Consider the following 15,972-nt stretch of genomic DNA (forward strand, 5'->3'; position numbering starts at 1 on the left):
CGGACTGACTCAGTCCCTCTATTTTCGGTTCTTTTTTGATTGTTTAATAAGTCACTAGTAACAACCTAACATCTATAGCATGAGGCTGGGCGTTAAATTCCAACAACACAAAATTCGACACTTATCCTAAATTTGGATGAAGATTTCATATTATTAATATCCTAAATAATTCGTTTTCTAATTTTTGGATTTATAAGAGGCTTCTGCATTTAGAAGGTGACCCGAAGACACAAGGATAAAAAAATATGGCATATTCCAAAAGCAACGATGATGAGGAGGCAACGCAGTGGTATCATTTGGTATCGCCGTAAATGACCCTTGACATTGGTCACTAAAGCACGTAACTGAGTGACAAAGCAGTGTACAGTTCAGATACACTATTATTGGGCCATCGTTGGTATGCTGTGTGGAGTCAGTAATTTTGTTTTGCTTTCATTATTATTTATTAGTGGTATCGGATACAGTCTGAAGTTCACAAAGGTGGTCTGTGCACATTTTAATGATGGCTGTTGGTTGTTTCTAGTCATACGAAATCCACCCTAGAGCATATTGAGGCGTCATATTCTGCACAAGCCAGCCGTCCGTGATTATCATCGCCTTATTCTTCAACGTCATCAGCGTCATGGTCATCGTCATGCTGTATAGTGGCATCGGGTGCGAAGCCACACATTTTTTGGGGGAGGGGAGAACCACCTTGTTTTGAGGAAGGGTCCTCCCTTATAATGGCCATTTTTCGCTCTCTATACCATGACAAAAGAAGTGTCGAGGGGGGGGGGCGGCACGTGACCGCTCAGCCACCCCCTTTTTACACCCCTGCCTCGTATGTGCTGCGCAAAGATGGCCAAAAGAAAAGCGTGGTCTAGAACACGCTTTTAAATTCGAAGCATTTCTTAGTGAACTTCGGCGAATTTGAGCGTATCTATCTATCTATCTATCTATCTATCTATCTATCTATCTATCTATCTATCTATCTATCTATCTATCTATCTATCTATCTATCTATCTAGCCGCCTACGACTTTCAGCTCTCCTAGCCGTTTAGAAATTGGTATCAATTCCAATCTTGGTACGGCATAACATGACTGTATGAAGAACACATAAGACTAGTCATACCGTGAAAATCTTAACTTGGATGTCATAAGTCCCATGATTTTCATTTCATGGTCGTGCAGCTCTTGCGGTGGTTTCGGGCACATGGTATGTTGCAAAACTGGTATGGCGTGGCATGATTGCATGGTGAACACAAGCGACAGACACTATCATAAAAATCATGACATGCGTGTCATGTAACAACATGACTACAATCCCCGCTCATGATGCGCTGGTCGCCGTTTCGCTAGCGATAAATATATAAGTTTTGGTACTACAGTACGTGAATTGATGACGAAGGTATGTGACTGGTGCAAACATGATAAACATGTGATGCGTGTGATGTAACAACATGATTATATACTGCGCTCATGATGTGCTGGCGGGCGTTTCGCTAGCTTCACATGTACCAAGTTTGGTATTACGTGACGCGAACGGACATGTATAAGTAAATGACACATCCAAGCATGATAACCACGACATGCGTGTCAAGTAACAGCATGACTAAATGCCACACTGATGATGCGCTTGCGGCCAATTCGCTAGCTTCACAGATGACCAACTTGGTATTACGTGACGCCAATGGATGACGAAGGCATGTGACTTAGGCAAACATGATAATCATGAGATGCGTGTCACGTGAGAACACGACTACATTTCATATTCAAGGCGCCAACACATTTGGACGTGACGCGGTGCGCGTGCTCGGGGGCGTTCATTTCGTCGCGTCGCAGCGGCGCTGCCACGCCATGCACCGGTCCTGCCATATACTCGCAGGCGCGTGCCGCGCTGCGTTGCTTTGACGCATGCGTGTTTCAGCGCATCCGGCGTCCTTCCGTCAGGAAAAGAGGGAGACGCAGTGTTGTCTGGGTAACGCATCGGCGCGAAATGCAGCATGTCACATTTCGCTCCGGTTGACGTCGGGTCGCGCCGACGTACGCTGGTCGCTCCTGCCGTCAGACGATAGAGTGTTCGCGTTTTGCCAACGTAGCGTCGCTGTGCTCAGCGTGCGCGCGCTTCAAACGCTACGCTGGAGTATATTGGGCCCTTCACGATGCGCTTGTGGCCGTTTTTTTAGCTCCACATGTACCAAGTATGGTGTTACGTGACGTCAATGAATGACAAAAGTATATGACTGGTGCAAACATGCTAATCTTGACACGTGTGTCATGTAAGAACATGACAACATACCACGTTCATAGCGTGCTCGTGGCCATTTCGCTAGCTCTACATGTAATAAATTTTGGTATCAGAGGTTGTGAATAAATGAAGAAGGTAAACGACACATCCACCATTATAATCATGACACGGAAGTCATGTATGGAATCATTTACGTCCACCTTGTAACGTTGTACTGATTTTAGAGTGGGATAACTTTTCTCATTTGTGCTTCGCATATCATCGATGCCCACTGTACGTGGGATCTGCCAATTTTTTTCTTGATTTAGTTTGTTTGCTTATACATACCACTGTACAATATGTACTATATGACAGGTGGGGGAAGGCCATGCCAGCGCAGAAAAAGAATTGGAAACTGGCGAAGCACGAATAGACGCAGGCTAACCATTACAAGCTTGAACTGTTGCAGGAATTTAGCTACACACATTTGTACAATTTAGTTCTAGATGAAAGTGGCAAACGATTACAATTACGTGAGCTAACTGAAAGTTTTGATTAAAGCTGGTACAGCGTGGGGAGTTAGTGAAGGATGAATAAACATTGGGCTTTCCTTTGACGACGTGAAGCCAGAGCATTGACATTGTGATTACAAAGATTTTAAGAGGTTGGAATGTTCTTATCGTAACTACAATAGACGAAGAGCTTTCTGCTGATTCGATTGAATCTTGGTAATATAGATTTTATGAACTCTATTACGCATAGTATGAATAAGTATTTTGTGAAGGGCTACTAGAAAGACTCCGTTTACTAAACACATTCTATACCACTGAATCGTTTCATCTTTACGGGCAGCGTTTTGCATTTTCGTGGTCACAACTATGTTATAATGTGGAACTCACAAGTTTTTCGTAAGAGAACTTAAGGCATTTTTCTGACGCAGGGAGCTCTCCCGAAGTTGGACATATCAAGACAGAATCGCCTTCCAATCTGCTGGACAGGGTGCAGAATATTGCCACGTTCCATTTCCCAAGTTTTTGTTATCGTCCCAAAACACCACACCATTCTCAGCGTGAACCGCGCCGGCAGTTTTTGAGAAGGTTCCGGACTGTAGTAGATCATTTCGATAAGATCACGCCCACTGTGCGAACGGTACAGATTGTTCTGGAACCTACGCCACCGCCAGCGATAACGCTAGAACATTCGACGGCGAGAGTATAAATGCCGACGCGCTTCGCCGCTTGTCAGTTGTTGATCGAAGGCCGACGCTCCGTTCGCCGCTATCAGTCCGAGACTGCTATCTGTGCAAGACTGCTGCTGTAATTGGACTTTCCGTTTGCCGGGCACAGGTTCGCCCAAATAAGCAGTTAAATCCCAACACGAAGTCTCCTGTCTTCGGCCACGTCACAACCCCGTGACATCTGGTGGAGGTGCTGCTTCGTTCATGTACCGGACGCCCCCGTCAAGCCGTGACCCCAGCCCACGTCGCGGAGAAGACACCGACGCCAACTAGGAGCAGCGAAGAAGCCGCCGACAGCAAGGGCTATCACCGGAGTACGGGCTTCGAGAAGACAAGGCGCGGAAGACCAAGGCCATGACTGCGACTGCAGCGACAATGACAACCGCCGCATCCCAGCCCACGATGGTCATGCATCAACGCAGGGAACCACCAATTTTCCATGGGTCATCGTTCGAAGACCCGGAGTCCTGGCTAGAAACATACGACCGTGTGGCCGCCCTGAACCACTGGGACAACGAAGAAAAGCTCCTTCGTGTGTACTTCTGCCTGGAAGACACCGCAAGGACCTGGCTAGAGAATCGTGAGTCAACGCTGCGAACGTGGGATGTCTTCTGCGGCGCATTTCTGCAAACGTTCGCGAGCGTCGCTCGCAAAGAAAGGGCCGCTTCTCAACTAGAGATCCGGGTTCAGCTTCCAAATGAGAAGGTTGCAATTTTCACAGAGGAGATGACCCGCCTATTTCGTCACGCTGACCCAGACATGCCTGAGGAGAAGAAAGTTCGTTTCCTCATGCGAGGGGTCAAACAGGAGCTCTTCGCGGGACTAATGAGGAATCCACCGAACACCGTCCAAGAATTTGTATCCGAGGCGACCACCATCAAAAAAACTCTTGACATGCGCAACAGACAGTATTATCGTCGCCTGACTCCAGAATGCGCTGCTGCTCAAACCAGTGACTCCGAAAACCTGCGTGAAACGATCTGAGCGATCGTGCGGGAAGAGCTGCGAAAACTGTTGCCTTCAGCGCACCCTCAAGTGGATTCGATTGCCGACATTGTGCGAGAAGGAGTTCGGCAATCACTTCGAATTCCCCAAACACTGCTGCCCGAGCCAGAAACTATGAGCTACGCCGCTGCAGTGCGCCACAACGCTCCTCCCCGTCCACGCCAAAACACCGCCCCGTCGCACTTCCATCGCCGGGCACCACCGCCGCCACCACCCTCACCGACGACCTACCGTTCACCAGCGGGCCAGTGCAGTGCACCGAGGAAAACCGACGTTTGGCGCACCCCTGACCACCGCCCACTGTGCTACCACTGCGACGAGGCCGGGCACATTTACCGCCGTTGCCAGTACCGACAGATGGGACTGCGTGGCTTCGCCGTCGATGCACCGCGTCCGCAGACAGGGGAACAGCTACGTGACATCGCCGACTACCTGACAGGAACTCAATGGACACCCCGAAGTCCTTCCCGTTTGCAGTCGCCCAGTCGCCGCATGTCACCGCACCCCGGCAGTACTCCGGCCCAACGCGGGGCCGGTCTCCTAGCCCGTATCCGGGAAACTAAGGTCAGCAACCGGTGGAGGTGCGGTTGCTGTGCGACGAACTACTGAAGATTCTCCGACGACGACGACGCCGCGACGGAGCTTTCCGAACACAATGCCAACCAGGAAAAGCCCTGACAGCGAAAGCTCACTTACCGGAGGTGGCCTGACGACGCAACGTGGAAGCAGCGGATCAATCCGACGCAGCCGTGACCCGACACCACGCCCTAACTCTAATGCGAGACGGCGAACTAGCGACATCGACGTTATCATCGACGGCCACAGTGTGACCGCTCTCGTCGATACTGGAGCCGACTATTCTGTAATCAGTGGGTCGTTCGCCGCGAAGTTAAAGAAAGTTAGGACAGCTTGGAAAGGCCCTCAAATCCACACAGCAGGAAGTCATCTTGTAACGCCTACAGGAATCTGCACAGCGAGAGTCACCATTAACGGCCATATTTATCCTACAGACTTCGTAGTCCTACAGCGTTGCTCGATAGATGTCATCCTTGGCATGGACTTCTTATGCCTTCATGGTGCTGTCATCAACCTAAAAACAAAGTCGATAACGTTATCCACAGAAGAAGCACTACCACAGCGCATGCCGTCAGGACACCATGCCTTGAATGTGCTGGAAGAACAAGTCACCATTGCGCCACGCTCAAGCGTCATTATTTCAGTCGGCGCTCCTAAATCACCTGACTTGGAAGGCGTCGTTGAAGGCAGTCAGCATCTGTTGGTCACCCGAAATATTTGCGTCGCAAGAAGAATTGCAGAGCTGCGGGAAGGCAAAGCAACGGTTATGCTCACGAATTTCAGCAATGAGTTCAAGCATTTGAACAAAGGAACAACGGTCGCATACATCGAAGAAATTGTCGAAGCCACCAGTGCTTTCGCCCTCGCCGATTCTGCGGAACCTGCTCAAAGGAACCAAGCCCCTCCCATAGCTTTCGATGTCAATCCCAGAGTACCGAACGATAAGCAAGAACAGCTCAAGGCCCTGCTCCTGCAATACGAAGATTGCTTTTCGTCGTCATCAAAAATTCGGCAGACCCCAATCACGAAACATCGCATCATAACCGAAGAAAATGCCAGACCACTCCGTCAGAGTCCGTACAGGGTTTCGACGCGAGAACGTGAGTCCATAAAGAGACAAGTTGATGAAATGCTGCGGGATGACATTATTCAGCCGTCCAAGAGTCCATGGGCATCCCCCATGGTGTTAGTGAAGAAAAAAATGGGACCCTACGTTTCTGCGTGGATTATTGCCGCCTGAACAAAATCACAAGAAAGGACGTGTATCCTCTCCCACGAATAGACGTCGCACTTGATCGGCTCCATAACGCCAAGTACTTTTCGTCAATGGACCTCAAGACTGGCTATTGGCAAATCAAAGTCGACGACAGGGACCGAGAGAAGACGGTGTTTATAACACCGGAAGGCCTCTTCGAGTTTAAGGTGATGCCCTTCGGCCTTTGCTCAGCGCCTGCAACTTTTCAACGCGTTATGGATACAGTACTGGCAGGATTGAAGTGGTAAACTTGCCTTGTGTACTTGGACGACGTCGTCGTGTTTTCTTCGGATTTCGACAAACACCTTCGGCGCCTTGAAGCTGTACTTCAAGCCATCAAGACGTCCGGACTCGCACTGAAGTCAGAAAAGTGCAGATTTGCGCATGAGGAGCTCGTGTTTCTGGGACACGTTATCAGCAAGTCTGGAGTTCGTCCCGATTCACGGAAAACAGCCGCCATCGCCGACTTCCCGCCGCCCACTGACAAGAAGGCCGTGCGCCGATTTCTGGGTCTGTGCGCCTATTTTAGGCGGTTCGTGAAAAACTTCGCCCGCGTCGCCGATTCTCTCACTAACCTTACCAAGGCCGACGTGGAGTTCAAGTGGGAAACACCACAGGAACACGCTTTCCAGGAGCTTAAACATCGCCTCCAAACGCCTCCGTTACTTGCCCATTTCGACGAATTCGCCGAGACAAAAATACATACTGACGCAAGCAGCGTAGGTCTTGGCGCCGTTATTGTGCAGAGGGCTGACTGACTTGAAAGGGTTATTAGTTACGCCAGCCGATCGCTATCCAAAGCAAAAGCAAATTATTCCACAACAGAAAAGGAGTGCCTGGCCATCATCTGGGCTACGTCGAAATTTCGCCCCTACCTCTACGGCAGGCCCTTCAAAGTTGTGATCGACCACCATGCCTTTTGTTGGCTAGCCACCTTGAAGGACCCTTCAGGTCGCTTCGCACGATGTAGCCTGAGACTTCAAGAGTATGACATTACTGTCATTTACAAGTCTGGCAAAAAAGACTCTGACGCCGACTGTCTTTCTCGTGCGCCTGTCGACCAACCGCTACCCGACGACCCGGATGACGAGTACTTCTTGGGAACGATAACTACCGACGACTTCGCTGAACGACAGCGGGACGACCCGGAACTTGAGGCCCTAATAAAATACCTCGTAGGCAGGACCGCCGAAGTCCTGAAGGTATTCAAGCGCGCACTTGCGTCGTTCTTTCTACGAAACGGTCTTCTACAAAAGAAAAACTTTTCACCGCTTCGAGCTAAGTACCTCCTTGTGGTGCCTTCAGCTCTGCGACCAGAACTCCTGCAGGCCCTGCACGACGATCCGACGGCAGGGCATCTCGGTGTTTCTCGCACGCTCGCGAGGATACAAGAAAGGTACTACTGGCCACGTCTTACCACCGACGTCACTCGTTATGTGAGGACATGCCGGGACTGTCAGCGACGCAAGACACCGCCGACAAGGCCAGTGACACTTCTGCAGCCAATTAATCCACCTTGCCGATCTTTCCAGCAGATTGGTATGGACCTACTGGGGTCGTTCCCGACGTCGGCTTTGATCGTGGTAGCTACCGACTACCACGATCAACTACACGCCCGCTACGCCGGCATGTAGTTGATCGTGGTAGCTACCGACTACCTCACCCGCTACGCCGACACAAAAGCCCTGCCAAAAGGCAGTGCATCCGAGGTAGCTAAGTTCTTTGTCGAAAGTATCGTCCTACGTCACGGCGCCCCGGAGGTCCTTATCACCGACAGAGGAACGGCATTCACTGCCGACTTAACTCAAGCGATCTTTGCATATAGCCAAACAAACCACCGCCGGACAACAGCGTACCACCCACAGACCAACGGCCTCACCGAGCGGCTTAACAAGACGATCGCCGACATGCTGTCAATGTACGTCGCAGTCGAACACAAGACGTGGGACGCCATTCTTCCGTATGTGACCTTCGCATACAACACGGCGGTGCAGGAGACGACGCAGATATCTCCATACAAATTGGTCTACGGAAAGAGCCCGGCAACGACGCTCGATGCCATGTTACCCAACGTCACCGACGAAAAAACCTCAATGTGAGCGAGTACCTTCAACGCGCCGAAGAAGCCCCGCAACTTGCGCAACTCTGTATCAAGAATCAACAGACGACCGACAGCCACGGTTACAACCTTCGACGACGCTTCGTGGAATACCAGCCCGGTGAACGTGTTTGGGTGTGGACGCCGATACGCCGACGTGGAATAAGTGAAAAGCTTCTGCGACGTTACTTCGGACCACACAGGGTGGTTCGACGTCTCGGCCCACTTGATTACGAGGTTGTCCCCGACGGCATCACGAACTCTCAACGACGCCGATCGCGACCTGAAGTCGTACATGTCGCGCGCCTCAAGCCGTTTCATGCGCGTTAACAAACTGAAACAGTGGTTTTTTTGTATTAGAGTTGTATCGTAATTTATTCGTTGTACTTTCTAGCATTATTATTGTACCTTCATCTTTAGTTAAAGCATCGGGACGATGCCTTTTTTTCAGAGGGGGGCAATGCCACGTTCCATTTCCCAAGTTTTTGTTATCGTCCCAAAACACCACACCATACTCAGCGCGAACCGCGCCTGCAGTTTTCGAGAAGGTTCCGGACTTTAGGAGATCATTTCGATAAGATCACGCCCACTGTGCGAACGGTACAGATTGTTTTGGAACCTACGCCGCCACCAGCGATAACGCTAGAACATTCGACGGCAAGAGTAAAAATGCCGACGTGCTTCGCCGCTTGTCAGTTGTTGATCGAAGGCCGACGCTCCGTTCGCCGCTATCAGTCCGAGAATGCTACCTGTGCGAGACTGCTGCTGTAATTGGACTTTTCGTTTGCCGGGCACAGGTTCGCCCAAATAGACAGTTAAATCCCAACACGAAGTCTCCTGTCTTCAGCCACGTCACGACCCCGTGACAATATTCTGCGGCAAAGGTTATGAAATACCAAACTTTTGCGGTTGGAAATGTCAACGTGAATGTGCAAAGAGGTGTCAAATTCTTAGCCTTCAGAGACACGGTGGATAAAACTTCTTGGTGGTCGAGAGATGAACTGTTATTCCATGCTCAAAAAAGACGTTTTAATAAAGCATAATTCAGAAAAAGCGCATTGTGGCAAACGCCATATGTAGTATGGTTGTTCAGAACTAAATGAATCCAGACGCCTGTATTGCCAACAAAACTGGTGCAGACATGGTTTCTCATCAGCGCTCGATAAGCGCTTCTTATCTTACGGCAACAGTGTTACAAGCCGTGCTATATTTTCATAATTAATTGCATTCCTGCATTAAAAGAGCTCCCCAGTTGGTGCGGACTAGTAGGAGTGAAACTACCTCATTATGCTTTAATGATAAGCTTTATTATATATAAGGATAATAAAGCTTAATAAAGCTTAATATAGCACGTAATAAATACCTACTATGATGAATACATGAACCCATCAAATATATGCTGCTCAGAAAACGTCCGCGGACAGACTATATATAGAATTTTTCTACCGTAATCATAAAATGTTATTTCCGAAATTGTGCTTACAAACCAAAATCTTGTAAAAAATACTCAAAACCGTTTGTTCTATTGGTACTTAGTCCGGTTTCAACCTTGAATTTTGTCGAATGTTCGTGACAGAGCCCCCAAAAGCTGCACCTTGAGCCATTCATCAGAAAACAGAGTACTGATCACGTTATATATGTCTAAGGTTGATACATACTGGGGTTTAACAGCTGTAAACAAGAATATGATTACCCGAGAAGCTGTGGCGCGAGGCTCACAAAGATCTCCACACATTGGATACTTGAACATCCACCGAAATGTAAGTACACGGTCGCAAAGCATTGGCGCCTTGAACGAAAACAGGGCAGCCGCGGCCGGGTTGCCATTACACGACCTTCGGATAAGCAGCGGAGCACCATAGCTGCTGGAACAACGTCGTTGGTGTAAAGAAGAAGAAAGTACTCCGCAAAGCGAATAAACGGATTACTTGCACACTTTTTCTTAGCAGCCTCAACGAGTAAGTAGCACGAAAGCACGTGAATAAGGTATGCTCATTTCAACATGTTAAAGAACTATTGTGTGCGAAAGACCGGGACTAGTGGCCTAACTCGTGCACTCAGACTTCTGCTCTCGTCAGCATTTTTCTTGCAAGGACACTGTTGCTTGGGTGTTGTCACAATGAGTGGACGACTTTCCCACGACCTCTGCGATGTAGAGCTTATAGTGAACATGCCTGAAGCAACACGTGCGTGAAGGGTACGATAGCTTTCTGGCATACTTAAAGAGTAGGAAGCTTTCTGCCATACGTAAACGGTTGAGAAGCTTTCCAGCGTATGTAATCAGCATAGACGCTTTCCACTGTACCTTTACAGCACGGAAGCTCCCTGCAGTACGTAAACCGCACAGATTTTTTCTGCCGCACGTAAGAAGTGTGGATGCTTTCTTCTGTTCATAAACAGTACAGACACTTATTGCTGCGCGTAAATTGTATGGAAGCTTTCTGTCATACGCAAGAAGCACGTAACCTGTCTGCAAACAGTACAGAAGCTTTTTTGCCGTGTGTAGAGTCTACGCAATTTTTCTGCCGTACGTAAACAGTACTGAAGGTTTCTAGCGTACCTAAAGAGTGTGGAAGCCACACGTTAAAGGATCAGAAGCTTTTAGCTATACGGAAAGACTACGGAAGTTTTAGTACGTAAACAGTACCGAACGTTTATACCGCACGTAAAGAGTGCAAAAGCTTTGTGCCATGCGTGATCAGCACAAAAGCATTCTGATGATTGATATGTGGGGTTTAACAACCAAAAACCACCATATGATTATGAGGGACGCTGTAGTGGAGGGCTCTAGGAATTTCTACCACCTTGAGTTCTTTAACGAGCACCCTAATCTGAGCACACGGGTCTACAGCATTTTCGTCTCCATCAAAATTGCAGCTGACGCCACCAGGATACGATTACGCAATCTGCGGGTCAGCAGCGGACTACCTTAGCCACTAGACCACTGCGGCGGGGACAGAAGTTTTTTGCCGTACGCGAAGAGCACAGGAGCTTTCGGCTGTACGTAAACAGTACAGACTATCTTTACCGTACGTAAAGAGGGCGAAAACTTTTTGCCATACGTAAACAGTACAGAAGCTTTTTAGGGGCGAAGCTCTTTATAGCAGCACCTGCTCGTCCCGCGTAGTCGTAGTAGTAATCGTAGTTTGTAACCAGTCCTACATTTTGACCTCCGAGGTGGTGCCGGTGCGAGATTTCTTCTGTGCGTTGTTGAACAATGGAAAAATCGCAGCGGGCGCGTTAACTGAACGCCGAATTCTCCTGCCTCTCATTCCTCCCTTAGCAGCCATTGGCATGTACACTGAGCACTGTCTGACAAGAACGGGTTGCTACGTTATAGTCGAGGGAATAACCTCCTTGGTTTTAGAAAGGTTTAGCGAGCGTTGGGCAAGAGTGCCGTGAATACAGTGAACTAGTATATACCATGAACTCTAGGTGGTTAAAGGTGGGAAATAGACACGAAACGCAAGCCGTAAGAAAGAGTGCGTGTGCCACCTCTCATTTAGTCCTTAGAATGTCCGCTGAATGGTGGTGCATATGCGGAATATATGACGAAAAGACGTGAGATGGTGGTACTTGGAGTGTTGAATAGATCGACGAACGGACACACAGACAGATGCATGGACGGACTCACCGATGGCTGCACCAACGGATGCACGCATGAATGGACGCAAGAGTGGATGCATGGACGAACGCAGGGACGGACGCACGCACGGACTAGCGAATAGACGCACGGACGGTCAGACAGACGGGTGCATGGAGGGACGAAAGCAAGAACAAATGGACTGACGGATGCTTCGCCCAACTCTCCACCATTCCCTCCGTGGATATGCTGCCATTTTTTGCCATACGGAAAGACTACAAAACCTTTCTGCCGCACGTAAACAATACGGAAGGTTCCGACCGTACATGAGAGAGTGCGGTAGCTTTCTGCGTACGTAAAATGTACATAAGCTTTTTGTCATACGTGAAGGGTACAAAAGCTTTCTTGACGTACGTAACAATGCTGCTTCTCACGAGTTGTCACTTTGTTTCGAGACACAATTTTGACCGATGCACGATGGCAAATTGTGACCTAATCTTGGAACGTGATTTAGGCAGGCCACGATGGCTTTAAGCATAAAGCTACAAGTGCATCGTTTTATGTACAGACGTTACCTGCTACACTAAGGAATGCAGGAATATTCACGATGAAAAATAATTCAAGTGTATAGATATAAAGCGTAGCTCCTAAGTTGTAGACATATGGTGATGCAGGTACGAAGATTACTAAATTCTTTAACATACCAAACAACGTTCATACGAGAAAAAAATGGCAGCATATCCAAGAAGTGAATGATGGAGAGTGGGGCGAAGCATTCGTCCGTCCATGCATCCATTTGTGTGACCATCCATGCGTCAGCTCGTGCGCCCGTCCCTGCGTTCGTTCATGCGTCTATCCATGCATCTGTCTGTGTGTCCGTACGTCCATCTATTCAACACTCCAAGTCCCACCGTCTCGCATCTTTTTATCATATATTCCCCTTATAAAAGCACCGCCACTCAGTGCACATTGCAAGGTTTAAACGAGATCAAATGGTGGTTTTGGGACGTTAAACCCCACAAATCAATCAAGGTTTAAACGAGAGGTGGCACACGCACACTTTCTTACGGCTTGCGCTCTAGGTCTACTTCCCACCTTCAACCACCTTGAGTTCATGGTATATACTAGTTCACTGTATTCATGGCACTGCGGCCCAATGCTCGCTAAACCTTTCTAAAACCAAGGAGCTTACGCCAAGCGAGTATAACGTAGCAACCTTTTCCTGTCAGGTAGTACTCAATAGATATGCCAGTGGCTGCTAATGTGAAATGAGAGACAGAAAGATTCAGCTTTTAATTTCTTACGGCTTTACGAGAACGTACTACGTACTACAAGCGACGCACAAGCCAGACCATAAGGAACTTCGCCCCTAAAACGAAACAGTCATTCAGATGCCACGTGAGTGAATAAGTGATTCGATATCATGGCAGCTAACGAGGCGTGAGACAGATTTTCAAGAATTTTTCGCAAGGTTTCAGTGTAAATTAAACAATTTTTTCTCAAGCACTCCTACGCCTCTCTGTACGTAATATATCCAAGGTAACTGCATTGTATGCTTGAACTGTTTATTGATAAGTGATCCGTACTATACTAGATGGTAAACATATATGACGAAGTGTGTAAAAGAAACTTGGAAACCAACAAACTACTTAAAAACGCACAGATTTGGTGTCGTGGGACATACTTCAAAGGACCTTTGAATCTGGTTTGGCCGTTGCGAAGATGCTTAACGCTCAGGCAGACCTCAGAGCTTATTGTGTCACAAATCAACAGTCGCTGAATCATTAGAAACTTTCAGGTATCAGCGGGACTGAAACATTAGTCGCACGCTTTTCGCGTTTTTTTCAATGAACGCACCAGCCAACAAGGCACACAGGAAAAAAAAAAGTGGAGGGCACCACAAAGGGACCAGAAGGTACGACCGATTCCAGCAAGCTCGTACCGGTGGACTCGCGGACTGAGGGCCCAACCACGTTCGCCAGACGTTTTCTTTTATTACGAAAATGCTTGATGCCAGAGTCCACCAACGCTTCATTGACATCATATTGGTCGTCAATGCGATATCGAATAAATGCACATGGCAAATTGAAGATCAACAACGTTATATCTGGGCTAGTATGAGACTGATAATTAAACTGCATGGTGAAATAGTGCATCTTTACATGTCATTCTTTTCCCCTTGGCCATTGTAAAAAGTATGATGTAATGCGCAGAAACAGATGAAAAGAAAAACCACACACACAAAAAAAACATGGCTGGTTTTATTGCACGCTGTCACTTATCAGCCACGCCCATCAACTGGGACAGAGCGCGCAGCCCCCGCGTGTGTCTGCCCGCCGCGCGAGCCGAATGTGAGCACCGAAACTTGGGAGGAGCGATGCATTTATTGAAAAGGAATTTCAGCTGCTCTAATATGAAGCCTTCAGAGGGGAGAAGAATGGACCCTGTTTTTTTTTGTTAACGCGCACGGAAATAATCTATATTGTGCAACTACGCATGAGAGCAATTCACCACCGCGAGTACATTGCAGGTGAAGATCCATCGCCTATATAGCATCCGGGGTGTCCGGTGAATGATTGCCCAGCGCGTTGTTTCTCGAAGGTTAGGGAACGTGCCCATAGCCAATTCGGGCGTTCTCTCTCTCTCACCACGTGGTGAGCGCTGCGGTGGTGACGACAGAGAGTGAAAACTCTGTCTTGGCGAGAGAAGACAGTCTCGCTCTTGTGCTCAAGGAAATTGACCGTCACGACGGAAGCAGCATACGACGACAATACACATTGACAAATGAGACCATTCCCTTCAAAATGTGCGCAGCTTACACTACTGACGCAAAGCTGCAGCCAACACGGGAGCCTCTTTTTGACATTGCTACTGCTGAATTGCAGCTAGCAATGTCAAGCTTGTGCTAGAAATTCTAAGATATTGCAAGCAGTACGAATCGTGGGTAGATGCTATTCTTTATTTCAATTGGTACTGCGCACGAACTACATGGTTTTCGCGGGAACATGCAACGTGAGAATGTCTTACGCGGTTCTGGTGGCAGGAAGTCAAGATACTAGCGGTTGCCTAATGTGATTTCAAGAAGGTATGGGACCTCCTTTTCAGGGCTTCATAACTGCGGAACGATTCCAACATCGAAGACACAGAAAGAGACAATGAGGCCAAGCACTCATTGCAAACAATGCGTTTATCTGTGCGAAAACAAGTATAGGTGGCTATTCAGACACTAGAGCCCGTGAATGACAACTTACGAGAACACAGCAGTTGTCTTGGAGCGAAAACCGGTGGCAATATATAGCGGTTAATTGTGGTAGGTGTGGTTGTGGCTTCTATTTACAGCTTACATGCATTGTTCGAAGATAGCGAAACTTCTGATCTCAAGAACAAATACGAAGCCTCGAGGTTAATTTTCTCTCTCGGGTTTTTTTACCTGCGGTAGCGTTAACGGACAATGGGTTTAGCTATAAGTGTACTGCTACAGACATGCTTTGTACGGCGCATTCGCGTTTCCAAATTCTTACCATCCCTCTTAAGAGAAAAGCCTATACAGTGACCGCTGGGCCCTGTGCCTTTTTTTATGATTCCTCATTTTTCGTGCCCTTCTGCACTTTCGATTTTAGTCACGCCATTAGATGTTATGGAGTACACTACAGGTAAATGTCACGTGAGCACTTAGCCCGTAATATTGGCTGGTTTTTCAAAGGCGAAACTTTTTATAACACTACCCGTTCATCCCTCATAGCCGTTGTAGTTTGTAACAGGTATAACTTTTTGACCTCCAAGGTGGTGCCGTTGAGAGATTCCTTTTGTGCGTTGTTGAACAACAATAAATAATGCTCAATGTACATGGCAATGGCTGCTACTCGGAAATGAGAGACAGGATAATTCGGCTTTTAGTTAAGGCGCACGCTGAAATCCCCATTAGCAGCCATTGGCATCTACATTGAGCACTATCTGACAAGAAAGGGTTGCTACGTTATACTCGCTGGGTGTAACCTACTTAGTTTTAGA

This window comes from Rhipicephalus microplus, chromosome 6 (genome assembly GCF_043290135.1).
Source record: "Rhipicephalus microplus isolate Deutch F79 chromosome 6, USDA_Rmic, whole genome shotgun sequence".
Taxonomy (NCBI): Eukaryota; Metazoa; Arthropoda; class Arachnida; order Ixodida; family Ixodidae; genus Rhipicephalus; species Rhipicephalus microplus.